Source organism: Podarcis bocagei (assembly GCF_964188305.1).
Source record: "Podarcis bocagei genome assembly, chromosome: 9".
In the NCBI taxonomy this organism is placed as follows: domain Eukaryota; kingdom Metazoa; phylum Chordata; class Lepidosauria; order Squamata; family Lacertidae; genus Podarcis; species Podarcis bocagei.
Genome location: NC_138134.1, coordinates 76,091,725 through 76,104,508, shown reverse-complemented (window position 1 = coordinate 76,104,508; position 12,784 = coordinate 76,091,725). Strand labels below are relative to the sequence as shown.

The following is a 12,784-nucleotide window of genomic DNA, read 5'->3' as shown; positions in this document are numbered from 1 at the left end:
AAAGAGCACGAAATCCACACTCGACTCCGAGTATATTCCATATGTGTACACTAATGGGGTCTGAACTGGAGGTGTCTGGCCACTGTGAGACCAGGACGCCTTATAGAGAGCCAGATCCTTGGCCCAATCTAGGTCAATACTGTCCACACTGTCTGGCTGTGGCTCTACAGGATTTCTGGCAGGGTCCTCTCATAGTTCTACCTGGAGTTGTCAGGGATTGAACCTGGGAGTTTCTGCATGTGAAGGAGATGCTTTGCCGCTGTGCAAAGGCTCTTCCTTTAAAAGTCCATGCAACTCAGGACGTGGCAAGGAATCACGACTCCCCAAAACATGAGAAGAGGCCTACAGCTGGGTCAGGCTGCAAGGCCCTCTGGTCCAGTATTCTGCTGTCACAGTTGCCAGCAACATGCACCAATGGAAAGCCACAAGCAGGTCAGGACATTCGCAGGACCAGTTGACTTTGTTGCAAACAAAACGTGTTGTCTGAACATCTCTGTGCCAAATCTCCATCTTGGACACTTGTGCCACGTCAGAGAACAAGTTATTTCCTTCCCTGCCCCCACCTAAAAGCCGGAAGGGTAGTGACAAATATTCCCATCTTAGGCCCAATAAGCTACTACTGAGGTCTACTGAGGCATCAAATTAAAACACATTATCTAAGACCCCCCTCATAAATCAGTCTGGTGGAGTTTTTAAATTAAGGAGGTAATTTGCTTCCATGACTATTCTTTAAAGCAAAATAAAAAATATCAAAAAAATCCCCAACAACTTCCAAATTCCCGTCGTCTGATGTTCAGGAACAGCTTGGCATCTTCAGCCTCTGTTTCTCCATGGAGTCCATGGGGTGAAGAGAACCATCCCAGGCCACAGCAAAGAAGGATGAGCTCACAGTCCCCATTTCAAATTTCTTCTCAACTAAGAAATCAGGAGACCACCATCTTTTAGTCCCTTTCTGCTCAGTCCCACCACCATAATATTTTTTTCAGTTTTGGGAACGGGCAGGTGTATCCTTCCCTGGATACTCCATTCCACTTCCCCCTCCCCTGAGTTTTCTGTTCTAACACTAACTGGCAATCATGATTTCATGGCCACTGGAAGTGGTTCTCCAGGTGGGGCAGAGCCACTATACAGATGTTCTGGCAGGTGGTGTCATTATGGGTTACCAGGAGAAGGAGAGGGCAGAGAGGGCAGGGCAGGTGACCACTAAGTATGTTCAACTGTCATTGGGCAGGGTTTGCTGTGAAGGGAGGCTGAGCTGAGCTAGGAGTTAATATTTGGCGAGAAAGTGAAGGAGGCAGAGTTCAAGTTGAGTGTGAAAAGGCTGATCTCTAAGGAGCTGGGAAGAATGGATCTGCCCATTCCAGTTTTTTCAATTGCAAGTTCAATTTTCTGCATGCCTGCATCGGTTTGCAAAGTCCTTTCAAATCCTGTGAACATTCATCTGCATTTTAGAGCAAATTTCTCCCAATATTTATATGTTATTTTGCCTAATATCCACATTTTTGCAAGCGAACTTCCCTAACGTAATGCAAATTTGCACGTTAATTTCACGACTTTATATGCCTTCCCTCTGAAAGACGCCACTTTGTATACCTTTTTAAAAATCTGAGTACCGGGTGACAAAATTCAGAGTTGATCGAATTCCAAAGCATCGCTATGCTTCAGTTTACATACCGTTTCAGAAAGTGCAATCAGGTGGTTTCCCGTTAAAATGTGAACGGAATTGAATTTTCTCCCTTTTTCCTACTTAAAAGCAAGCTTCCGGTTTTGATGCCTTTCCATAATATACATCAACCGTGTCTTTTTTGGTATATCTAGGATCCCTTTTGAATTCAATTTTTTAATTTAATATTGGACCGCTTTGATCCCCTGAGGGGGTCCCTGCTCAGGGGGTTTCCTGCTGACAAGCCAACTTTCAGCAACAAAATGCAGAAAGAGCCAGCCGACCCCATTCCCACCACACCTGGGTTGCTGCGAGTCTGTTTGATTTACTCAGAATAATAATCACCGCCCGTCTCCTCAGAAGAGAAGTAGGCTAAAAGGAGAAGGGAAGGAATGGCTTCTTGGGGGAAACTTGCCTGCGACTGAACTTTAGAAGCCCTCGCTTCTCCACCCACCAGGGTCTCACCCACGTCCTTGCAGCACTTAGTGTCTGATTAAATGCTAAACTTTCAGGGAAATGGCCAATTGGTGTAACAAGAAAGTCAGATGAGAGCCCCCGAGAGGCTCCATTAACCCCAATTGATTATGTGATAGAAAATGTAATTTTCCTTTAAGGCTCAGTCGATCGAAAGGGCCGAGAGAACACATCGATGTGCTATGGTGTGGGCTGTGTGGGTTTTTTTAATAGTACACATGTTCTCGGCAAAACTCCATAATCAATTTTCCTTCTCGTCTATTGTCTCTTGCAAAACATGTATCCACCCACCTTCTTTTCATTTTTTGCAAACGCACTTCTTGTCCCCAATCGCCGCCACCGCCCCCCCCCCACCGGCGACCTTTTGAGATATTCACCCAGTGAATTATCATCGAGTGTGGTTTATTAATAACTGTGCATGTTCCCAATCAAAGCTGAGGACTGTAATTAAATATCAGGATTCTCAAACGCCACTCGGTGATTTGTTTGCATAGTGAGCTGCCTGTGATTGAATGACGGGTCTGTGAATGGATCAGATTAACCTACATTCTGTTTTTGTTTTATGAGGTTGTTCCCCGAGGGCGTAACTACATTGTGGGCTTAAAGTGGCTGAATAATCATTCCCTCTCTTCCCCCCCAGACCCCCCTCTACTGCCACCGGTGACCCTGGCAACTGGGTGAGGCTGGGTCTTGTAGTTTCTCAGCCAAGAATGCCCGGCAAACTACACTTCCCAAGATTCTCTGAGTCACAAAAGTATCACCCTTTTTTCCCCAGTATAATTTTTCACAATAATCTTCATACCAAATAATTATGTTGTTTCATAAATTGACTTCCAACCCCCAAACCATTTCTACTGCGCTATATCTTTGTTGTTGTTGTTTAGTCGTGTCCGACTCTTTGTGACCCCCTGGACCAGAGAACGCCAGGCACTCCTGTCTTCCACTGCCTCCCACAGTTTGGTCAAACTCATGCTGGTAGCTTCGAGAACATTATCCAACCATCTCGTCCTCTGTTGTCCTCTTCTCCTTGTGCCCTCCATCTTTCCCAACATCAGGGTCTTTTCCAGGGAGTCTTCTCTTCTCATGAGGTGGCCAAAGTCTTGGAGCCTCAGCTTCAGGGTCTGTCCTTCCAGTGAGCACTCAGGGCTGATTTCCTTCAGAATGGATCAGTTTGATCTTCTTGCAGTCCATGGGACTCTCAAGGATCTCCTCCAGCACCAGAATTCAAAAGCATCCATTCTTTGGCGATCAGCCTTCTTTATGGTCCAGCTCTTTAGCTTAATATCTTTAGCTATTACTAAAAGTTTCTCTGTTACCATATTATGGGGTTGCCATATTTTGAAGAGGACACATTTGCCGGTGCCTGGGGGAGGACAGAAGAGGTGCTGGGGGGGCGCTTGCCAGAGCAACATCAGAGGGTGACGGGGTAGGACACAGCAAAATTTGTGCATGCAAAATGTGTGTGGGGGAGCGGGGAGAGACATATAGAAAGAAAAAGGAAGGAAGGAAGGAAGGAAGGAAGGAAGGAAGGAAGGAAGGAAGGAAGGAAGGAAGGAAGGAAGGAAAGAAGGAAGGAAAGAAGGAAGGAAGGAAAGAAAGAAAGAAAGAAAGAAAGAAAGAAAGAAAGAAAGAAAGAAAGAAAGAAAGAAAGAAGAATAGAATTTTTTATTTATACCCCACCCATCTGGCTGGGTTTCCCCAGCCACTCTGGGCGGCTTTCAACAAAGTATTAAAATACAATTGTCTGTTAAACATTAAAAGCTTCTCTAAACAAGCCTGCCTTCAGATGTCTTCTAAAAATCTGGTAGTTGTTTTTCTCTTTGACATCTGGTGGGAGGGCGTTCCACAGGGCAGGTGCCACTACCAAGAAGGCCCTCTGTTTGGTTCCCTGTAACTTGGCTTCTTGCAGTGAGGGAACCGCCAGAAGGCCCTTGGAGCTGGACCTCAGTGTCCGGGCTGAACGATGGGGGTGGAGACGCTCCTTCAGGTATACAGGAAGGAAGGAAGGAAGGAAGGAAGGAAGGAAGGAAGGAAGGAAGGAAGGAAGGAAGGAAGGAAGGAAGGAAGGAAGGAAGGAAGGAAGGAAGGAAGCTGCCTCCCCCTCTTTAGGAAGGGTGTGAGGTGATGGGGTGGGGGAAGGCATACAAAATAATTGATTAAAATATTCAGGAACAGCAATGAAGTTAGCTGAGCCTTCCTTTTCCCCCTTGTTGAAGATTGGGGGCAACATTTGCTCTCCTCCAGTTTTCAGGGACCTCACCTGTTCTCCCAGAATTCTCAAAGATTATAGACAGAAGCTCTGAGGTTGCATCCACAAGCTCTTTTAGTACCCTTGGACGCAGTTTATCAGGCCCTGGAGAGCTGAATTTGTTTGAAGTAGCTAGTAACTTTAAAATAGTTTTCCCCTTCTGAAAGTTTGGGAACCAGTCACAGAACTGGCTCAAGTGCCTCTACCACCCACCTCTCCCACCCACTTCCCAATCCTAGAGGAGGAGGAGTTGGGCGGATCTGCTGGGATTTGTGGGTGTCGGTTTACAGCGAGCAGCAGCACGTAAAACTCACAGGGAAAACAATTTGGTATGTTAATCACATCCTTTGCAATGCTTGATAGTGGAAAGAGGTCAAGACTGTCAAATCTGAGGAGATATATATATATATATATATCTAGATGGTGAGAACTGTTCCTCTGCTCTCTTCACAAGGAGCGGCTACTCAAGAGAACCAGCCTCCATCTCATCAAGTTGCACAAACTATAGGCAAAAGCTGCAGGGTACGTCACTATTGATTTAGCTCATGTATATTCCATTGGGAAGTACAGCATGAGAGAGAGAGAGAGAGAGAGAGAGAGAGAGAGAGAGAGAGAGAGAGAGAGAGAGAGAGAGAGAGAAGAGAGAGAGAACTTTTATAATGTGGGTCGCCTCAAGACTATTCTTAGTAGTAGGCATCTAGAGAGGGGGGGCTATAGATAGATTTAGAGAGAGAGAGGATAGATGATAGATAGATAGATAGATAGATGATAGATAGATAGATGATAGATAGATAGATAGATAGATAGATAGATAGATAGATAGATAGATAGATATAGATGATAGATAGATGATAGATAGATGATAGATAGATAGATAGATAGATAGATAGATAGATAGATAGATAGATAGATAGATGATAGATAGATATAGATAGATGATATAGATAGATGATAGATAGATAGATGATGATAGATAGATAGATGATAGATGATAGATAGATAGATAGATAGATAGATAGATGATAGATAGATGATAGATAGATAGATAGATAGATAGATAGATAGATAGATGATAGATAGATAGATAGATAGAGATGATAGATAGATAGATAGATAGATGATAGATGATTGATAGAGATAGATAGATGATAGATAGAGATGATAGATAGATAGATAGATAGATAGATAGATAGATAGATAGATAGATAGATAGATAGATAGATAGATGATAGATAGATAGATAGATGAGAGAGAGAGAGAGAGAGAGAGAGAGAGAGAGAGAGAGAGAGAGAGATATTTGAAAGCATAAAAGAGAACTTCAGGCAAGTTTGTTCTGGATCCTGGTAGAATGCAGTTAATCACTAAAACCTGAAAAAGCAGTAGCATGGATAGAGAACATTGCATTAAACAGGACATCACCTGCAGCCCCTGCAATATAATTTATATCATCAAATGCTAATAGCCACGATGCCATATTGAGTATGTAGGTAAAAATGCAACTGACCAACACACACATTTTAGAAACCAAAACTGGAACTTTGACACACCCACCCAAAAAAGTGGGGCAAGCTGTTCCTAAACAGTTTGAGAACCACAGCCTGTTGGACTTATTAGCAACTGCACTATCGGGAAGCCGGTTTCTACACCTGATTATCTTATTCTGCATTTATTCATTCCTGTATTTTATTTCATTTCATAAAATTTATACACCACTCGATTGTAAAAACAAAAGCAAAAAAACCCCAAAGCAGTTTACAAAAAAAAAGATGCAACTATAAAATTATCAATAAGAAAAATCAACTTTCCAAAGGTTAAAACAACACCAGACTAAAAACAGATTAAAACTCGCAGCACCTTTCTAACTGTCTAACTGAGAATGTTTTTAACTGGTGCCAAAAAGAGTTCACTATATATCATTTGGCAGGCTGTTCCAAAGTGCAGGTCTCTGATTCTCCTGCAGAATGGCAACATATGGACTGCTCTATCTCCAATGGTATCTCCAACTGTCATGGCTACTTCTTGCCACTCATGTGAGAAACTTCCACTCTGAGATTGATGGGTGAGGGAAGAGAGTCCCCCCCCCAAAAAAAACTATCTCTGTACCCCTGGGTGAAAGTGGTAGACCATGGCAGAGGAGATAAAGATTTGTCTCTCTCCTGAGAGTTCCACAGTGAGGAAGTTGCAGAGAATCATGTCATTAAAAATAAATAAATCTTTTTTTAAAAAAAATAATTTTATTTAACATAATTATTACAAAACATAAGCAAAATATTGCAAATACATACATACATATATATTTCAGATAAGCACACATATATAAAAAAGAACAAAAAAGAAAAAAGACAAAGAAAAAATAAGGAGAAAAAGAAAAGTTGGAAGAATTTCTTCCAATTTTATTCTACAAATATCTCAATAATAAAATTTCATTGATTGACTTCCATCGCTTACACTGCACTTCCTATATACATTTTAAGCAAGATGGTATCTGTTATTCCGTATTTTTCCCATACAATCTCATACAAATATTCTAATCAATAAGTTTTCTAAATCTTTCATAAATCTGTGAACCAATACCTTACATTTAATCTTTGTCTACATAAACAATCATTTAAATCATTAAAAAAGAAAAATCACTGCCACCTTTTCCACTGTCAAATAACAGAAGGTCACCCCTACAAAAAAGAAAATTATCAGAGGGCTGAGCCACCTCTGACATAAACCCATTAGCAGAACTGGGTGAACTGGGCTACTGGCCTGACTCAGTTGAAAGTCTCTCCTCCCTTGGTGACCTTCCTCTTCTTTCTGCGCTGATCGCGGACCAAAAACTGCCGGAGGGACGAGCCGTGAACTCAGCGAGCAGGAGCTGAAATGTTTAGGACCCTGCGTGAACGAGGCCCTGGGGACTGGCTGCCAGGAGCTCTTAATGAGGGACTTTCACACTAGACTGGGAACAAGGAGATAGCACTGATGCCAAAAGCAAATGTACTCAGCGTGTCATCGTCTTAATGTTCTTCTCAGCTCCCCTTTTGGAGAAACGCTCTCTCGCTGAGAGTCAGGGACACTGGCTGGCTTGCAAGTTTTAAAAACCAACCAAACTTCCACAGCCTCTGGAAGGAGCTGGCAATCGCAACCCTGTATGTTACAAAAGGGGACGTGGGTGGCACTGTAGGTTAAAACACAGAGCCTGGGACTTGCCGATCAGAAGGTCGGCAGTTCGAATCCCCGCGACAGGGTGAGCTCCCATTGCTCAGTCCCTGCTCCTGCCCACCTAGCAGTTCGAAAGCACGTCAAAGTGCTAGTAGATAAATAGGTACCGCTCTGGTGGGAAGGTAAATGGCGTTTCTGTGCGCTGCTCTGGTCCGCCAGAAGTGGCTTAGTCATGCTGGCCACATGACCCGGAAGCTGTACGCCAGCTCCCTCGGCCAATAAAGCGAGATGAGCGCCACAACCCCAGAGTCGGCCACGGCTGGACCTAATGGTCAGGGGTCCCTTTACCTTTTATGTTACAAAAGAGACAGCGCTCTGAAAAATAATAATTGCCCAGCAAAGACTTGGAGGAGAAAAGGTTTGGATGTAGGTGGGCATAGAATCGTAGAATCGTAGAGCTGGAAGGGACCCCAAGGGTCATCTAGTCCAACCCTCTGAAATGCAGGAATCTCAACTAAAGCATCCATGACAGATGGCCATCCAACCTCTGATTAAAAACCTCCAAGGAAGGAGAGTCCATCTTCTGAGGGAGACTGTTCTGCTTTCAAACAGCTCTTACTGCCAGAAAGATCTCATTTCTTGTAACTTGAAGCCACTGATTCAAGTCCTACCCTCCAGAGCAGGAGAAAAGAAGCTTGTTCCTTCTTCCATGTGACAGCCCTTGAGATATTAGAAGATGGCTCTCGTATCTCCTCTCCTCTTTTCCACGCTAAACAGACCCAACTCCCTCAACTGTTCCTCATAAGGCTTGGTTTCCAGACCATCTCAGTCACCCTCCTCTGGACACGTTCCAGCTTGTCAACATCCTTCTTGAATTGTGGTGCCCAGAAATGGACCCAGTATTCCTGGTCAGGTCTGACCAAGGCAGAATAGAGTGGTACTATTATTTCCCCTGATCTGGACACTGTGCTTCTAGTGTTATTCTCATAGCATAATATACTCCTTTATGCTTTTCCTAGCATAAAGGTAGAAGTTCTTCCAAAGGCTCCTTTGTCAAATTTCTCCTCTGAACCCGACGTTCTGAATTAACCTCTCATCTTTTTTTCTGAAGTGGATCTGAAATATCAGTGATTCTCCATTGGTCCATGTTCAGGGCTTTGTAAATCAATAAAAGGAGATTGAGTCTGTTTTGGTTTCACTTGTGCCTTTCCTCCCCATCTCCTTCCCCAGTGCACCCAGGAACATGGATAAAACCTCGCGAAGAAGCAATCTTCTTCTCCTCACAAAAATCCTGCGAGGCAGGTTATGCTGAGAGGGTGAGACCAGGCCAGGGTCATCCACTGAGCTCACCAGATGAGAGAGGAGCTAAACCCTGGCCTCCCCGGAGGACCTAGTCTCAGTGGCGTAGCGTGGGGGGTGCAAGGGGGGCCGCACCGGGCGCAACATCTGGGGGGGCGCGCTCGCTGCCTCCGGAGTCGCCGAAGAGCCTCGGGCGCAGGCTGTAGCAGAGCCGCATGTCTCGCGGAACCGATGGGCTGTGCGCGCGTCCGGGCTGAAGGCGTCCGGCAGGCAGCGGCCCTCAGCGCTGGCCGCGGTCCCTGCGCGTCAGGGCCACGGAGGACGCGCCAGGCAGCCCCTCCTCACAGCCCCGCCTCCGCCGCTGCTGCTGCAGCTGCTGGGCCATGTTGCATTTTCCTCGCCTCTCTGCCCCCCTCCTCCTCCGGGCAAGCGGCGTCGTTTGGGCGGCAGCGCCAGTGGCAACTCGCCTCAGATCGGCAGGTTAGGGGTTAGGGGGGGCGCAAATTACTTGCCTTGCCCCGGGTGCTGACAACTCACGCTACGCCGCTGCCTAGTCTAACACTCCAGTCACTGAATAAGACTGTCTCTCGGATTCTCCATACCGCTATTGCAATCCTCTAGTAACTGAGCTCATTAGAAAGTAGGCTGCTCATTTCTCCATCGCAGGAAGCTGGGAAACGATTATCAAAGGCAGGAGCTTTCTAATTAAAAACAGAAGGGGAAAATGACGAGTCAGTGCAAAGGACAACATTCACAGAAAGAAAGAAAGAAAGAAAGAAAGAAAGAAAGAAAGAAAGAAAGAAAGAAAGAAAGAAAGAAAGAAAGAAAGAAAGAAAGAAAGAAAGAGGAAGGAAGGAAGGAAGGAAGGAAGGAAGGAAGGAAGGAAGGAAGGAAGGAAGGAAGGAAGGAAGGAAGGAAGGAAGGAAGGAAGGAAGGAAGGCTGTTCTCCAGGGGTGCCAACTTGAATAAAATATGAGGAGGAGGTAACACTGATCTAGGTCTTTCGATGGAACCCCTTATATGGGATTTTGTATATAAATTTTCCCTCGGCTCTTTTTGCTGGCCCATGTAGGACCACCATGGATAGTTGGCCCCAGTGAATATTTGATGTTTTCTCCCCTTATGGGTTTGACCTATGGGCTACCACAAAAAAGAGGCTGCATTTTAAGCTGCATTCTAACTTATATCAACTGTTTGTTTGGTTTTGTTTTATTTTTTGTTTTGTTTTTAATGTTTTTGAAAGTGAGATGAGTGCCGCAACCCCATAGTCGCCTTTGACTGGACTTAACTGTCCAGGGGTCCTTTGCCTTACCTATAGGCACAGTCCAGGTTTATTGTCAACAGCTCACAGGGTTCGTCAGAGAGGAGTCTTCCTTGGCCCTACCTAGAAACGCCAGGAATTGAACCTGGGCAGCTGGACCATAAAGAAGGCTGATCGCCGAAGAATTGATGCTTTTGAATTATGGTGCTGGAGGAGACTCTTAAGAGTTCCATGGACTGCAAGAAGATCAAACCTCTCCATTCTGAAGGAAATCAGCCCTGAGTGCTCACTGGAAGGACAGATCCTGAAGCTGAGGCTCCAAGACTTTGGCCACCTCATGAGAAGAGACGACTTCCTGGAAAAGACCCTGATGTTGGGAAAGATGGAGGACACAGGGAGAAGGGGACGATGGAGGACGAGATGGTTGGTCAGTGTTCTCAAAGCTATCAGCATGAGTTTGACCAAACTGTGGGAGGCAGTGGAAGACAGGAGTGCCTGGCGAGCTCTGGTCCAGGGGGTCACAAAGCGTCAGACATGACTAAACGACTAAAGAACAACAACATCTTTCAGTCCTTCCTTTAAAATAAAGGCTTCCCCACTCAGAGGCGCCTTGATGGAGAAACTTCACCTGTTCTGTTTCTACCTGCCATACTACTGTGGTCTTCTAGGTGTGAACCTAGAGGTACAACCATACCAGGGATGGTTCCAACCAGTAAAAATCCTATCAATTGTTTTTATTGGAGGGGAGGAATCCCACCCCCCATCCAAATAAAAGGACGGGGCATTTGGAACACTGCAGTTCATGTTGCCTGAAGCGTTTAATTCCAACATAAATATAAAGCATCAGCATGGAGGGTGGTAAATATCAGCCCTGCTGCTCTCTCTGCCGAAGCACAGCTCTTGGCCAGAGGGCACCATTAGTGGGTTTCATTTGTCAATACATCTCCAACCTCAGACTCTCAGCCTTTCATGCTTTCTTTATATCTGCTGCCCGGTACCTACAAACATATCCACTGAGCTCCCTTTCCAAAGATCAGAGGCAGTGTCTTAGTTAAGCCTAATCCCTGCCACCCACAAGGGTGGTCTTTGAGCCTCAGCCCACCTGTAGGGCTAGTGGAGGGACCCCAGCAGAAATCTGAGATCGACTGCAGCAGTTTCCAAATGTTCTTCCTCTGGGCAACCCTTTCAGAGGCTGGATGCTCTGTCTGAGAAATGCTTTGGGATTGTGGAGAGTTCTTGAGCATGATCTGGGGTGCCTGGTTGGTTTGCAGGAACATAGGGATGTAATAAGAGCATGCTGGATCAAGCCAGTGGCCCATTGAGCCCAGCATACTGTTCTCACAGTGGCCTGTCACCTAGAATCATAGAGTTGCAAGGGACCCTCAAGGGCCATCTAGTCCAACCCCCTCCAATGCAGGAATCTTGGCTAAAGCATCCACAACAGATGGCCATCCAACCTCTGCTTAAAAACCTCCAAGGAAGGAGAGTCCACCACCTTTCGTGGGAGTCCATTCCACTGGCAAATGGCTCTTACTGTCAGAAAGTTCTTCCTGATATTTAGTCAGAATCTCCTTTCTTGCAACTTGAAGCCATTGGTTTGAGTCCTACCCTCCAGAGTGTGCTGGGCCCGGGGGTAACCTGTGAGACATGGTCCAGGACCAGTCCAGAATCCGAAGGTTCCTCTAGGAGTCAGTCCGACAGGGCCAAGGCAGGACACCAGGCAAGGACAGGTACAGGATTTCAGGCAGGATCTAGCATACAGCAATGTTGCTCCCGCAACCTGGGGCGGGGTCCAACAGCCTTTTATCTCTGTCGGGGTAACGGCTGGTCCTGATCCCCCAGTGACTCACCTCCCTGTCTCACCCGAAGGCGAGCACTCCTCCTGCGAGTACTCAGGTCTCTCCTTCTCTCAGACCTTTGTCTCTGCCACTCGGGAGACATTGGTGGGTTACTGGACTCAGAGGCCGCCTCGGCCTCCCCTGACCCAACCGGTAGTGGAGCAGCTGTAAGTGATGGCCCACCTGGAGGCAACGAGGTCATCCCCGCATCTGGAGCCAGGGCAGGATCAGGCCCCTGACTCGGCCCAGCTGGTGCTTGTTGCAGGGGAACCTGTGCAGACTGGGACTCTTCAGGATCAGGCCCCAGACTTGGTTCCGATGAAGCCTGAGGCAAAGGATCCATTGCAGACTGAGACTCCTCTGGTTCCGAGTCCGAGCCGAGTCCCAGGCCATCACAGAGCAGGAGAAAACAAGCTTGTTCCTTCTTCCTTGTGACTTCCTTGAGATATTTGAACATGGCTATCATATCACCCCTTAACCTCCTCTTCTCCAGGCTAAACATGCCCAGCTCCCTTAGCCGTTCCTCATAAGGCTTGGTTTCTAGACCTTTGATCATCTTAGTCGCCCTCCTCTGCACACGTTCCAGCTTGTCAACATCCTTCATAAATTGTAGTGCCCAGAATTGGACACAGTATTCCAGGTGTGGTCTGGCCAAGGCAGGATAGAGCCAGACTATGACTTCCCTTGATCTGGACACTAGACTTCTGTTGATGCAGAATAGAATAGCATTAGATTTTTTCCTGCCGCATCACCCTGTTGACTCATGTTGAGCTTGTGGTCCACTAAGACCCAGAGATCCTTTTTCACACGTACTACTGGCAAGGCAGGTGTCTCCTATCTGATGTTTGTGCATC

At 46.0% G+C, this 12,784-nt stretch overlaps 1 protein-coding gene across 2 annotated transcripts in view; it reads left to right on the top strand.

Annotated features, from left to right (window-relative positions):
• The window catches only part of GFRA4 (GDNF family receptor alpha 4), a 136,812-nt gene that overhangs the window by 67,545 nt on the left and 56,483 nt on the right, over window positions 1–12,784 (top strand). The window lies entirely within an intron of this gene.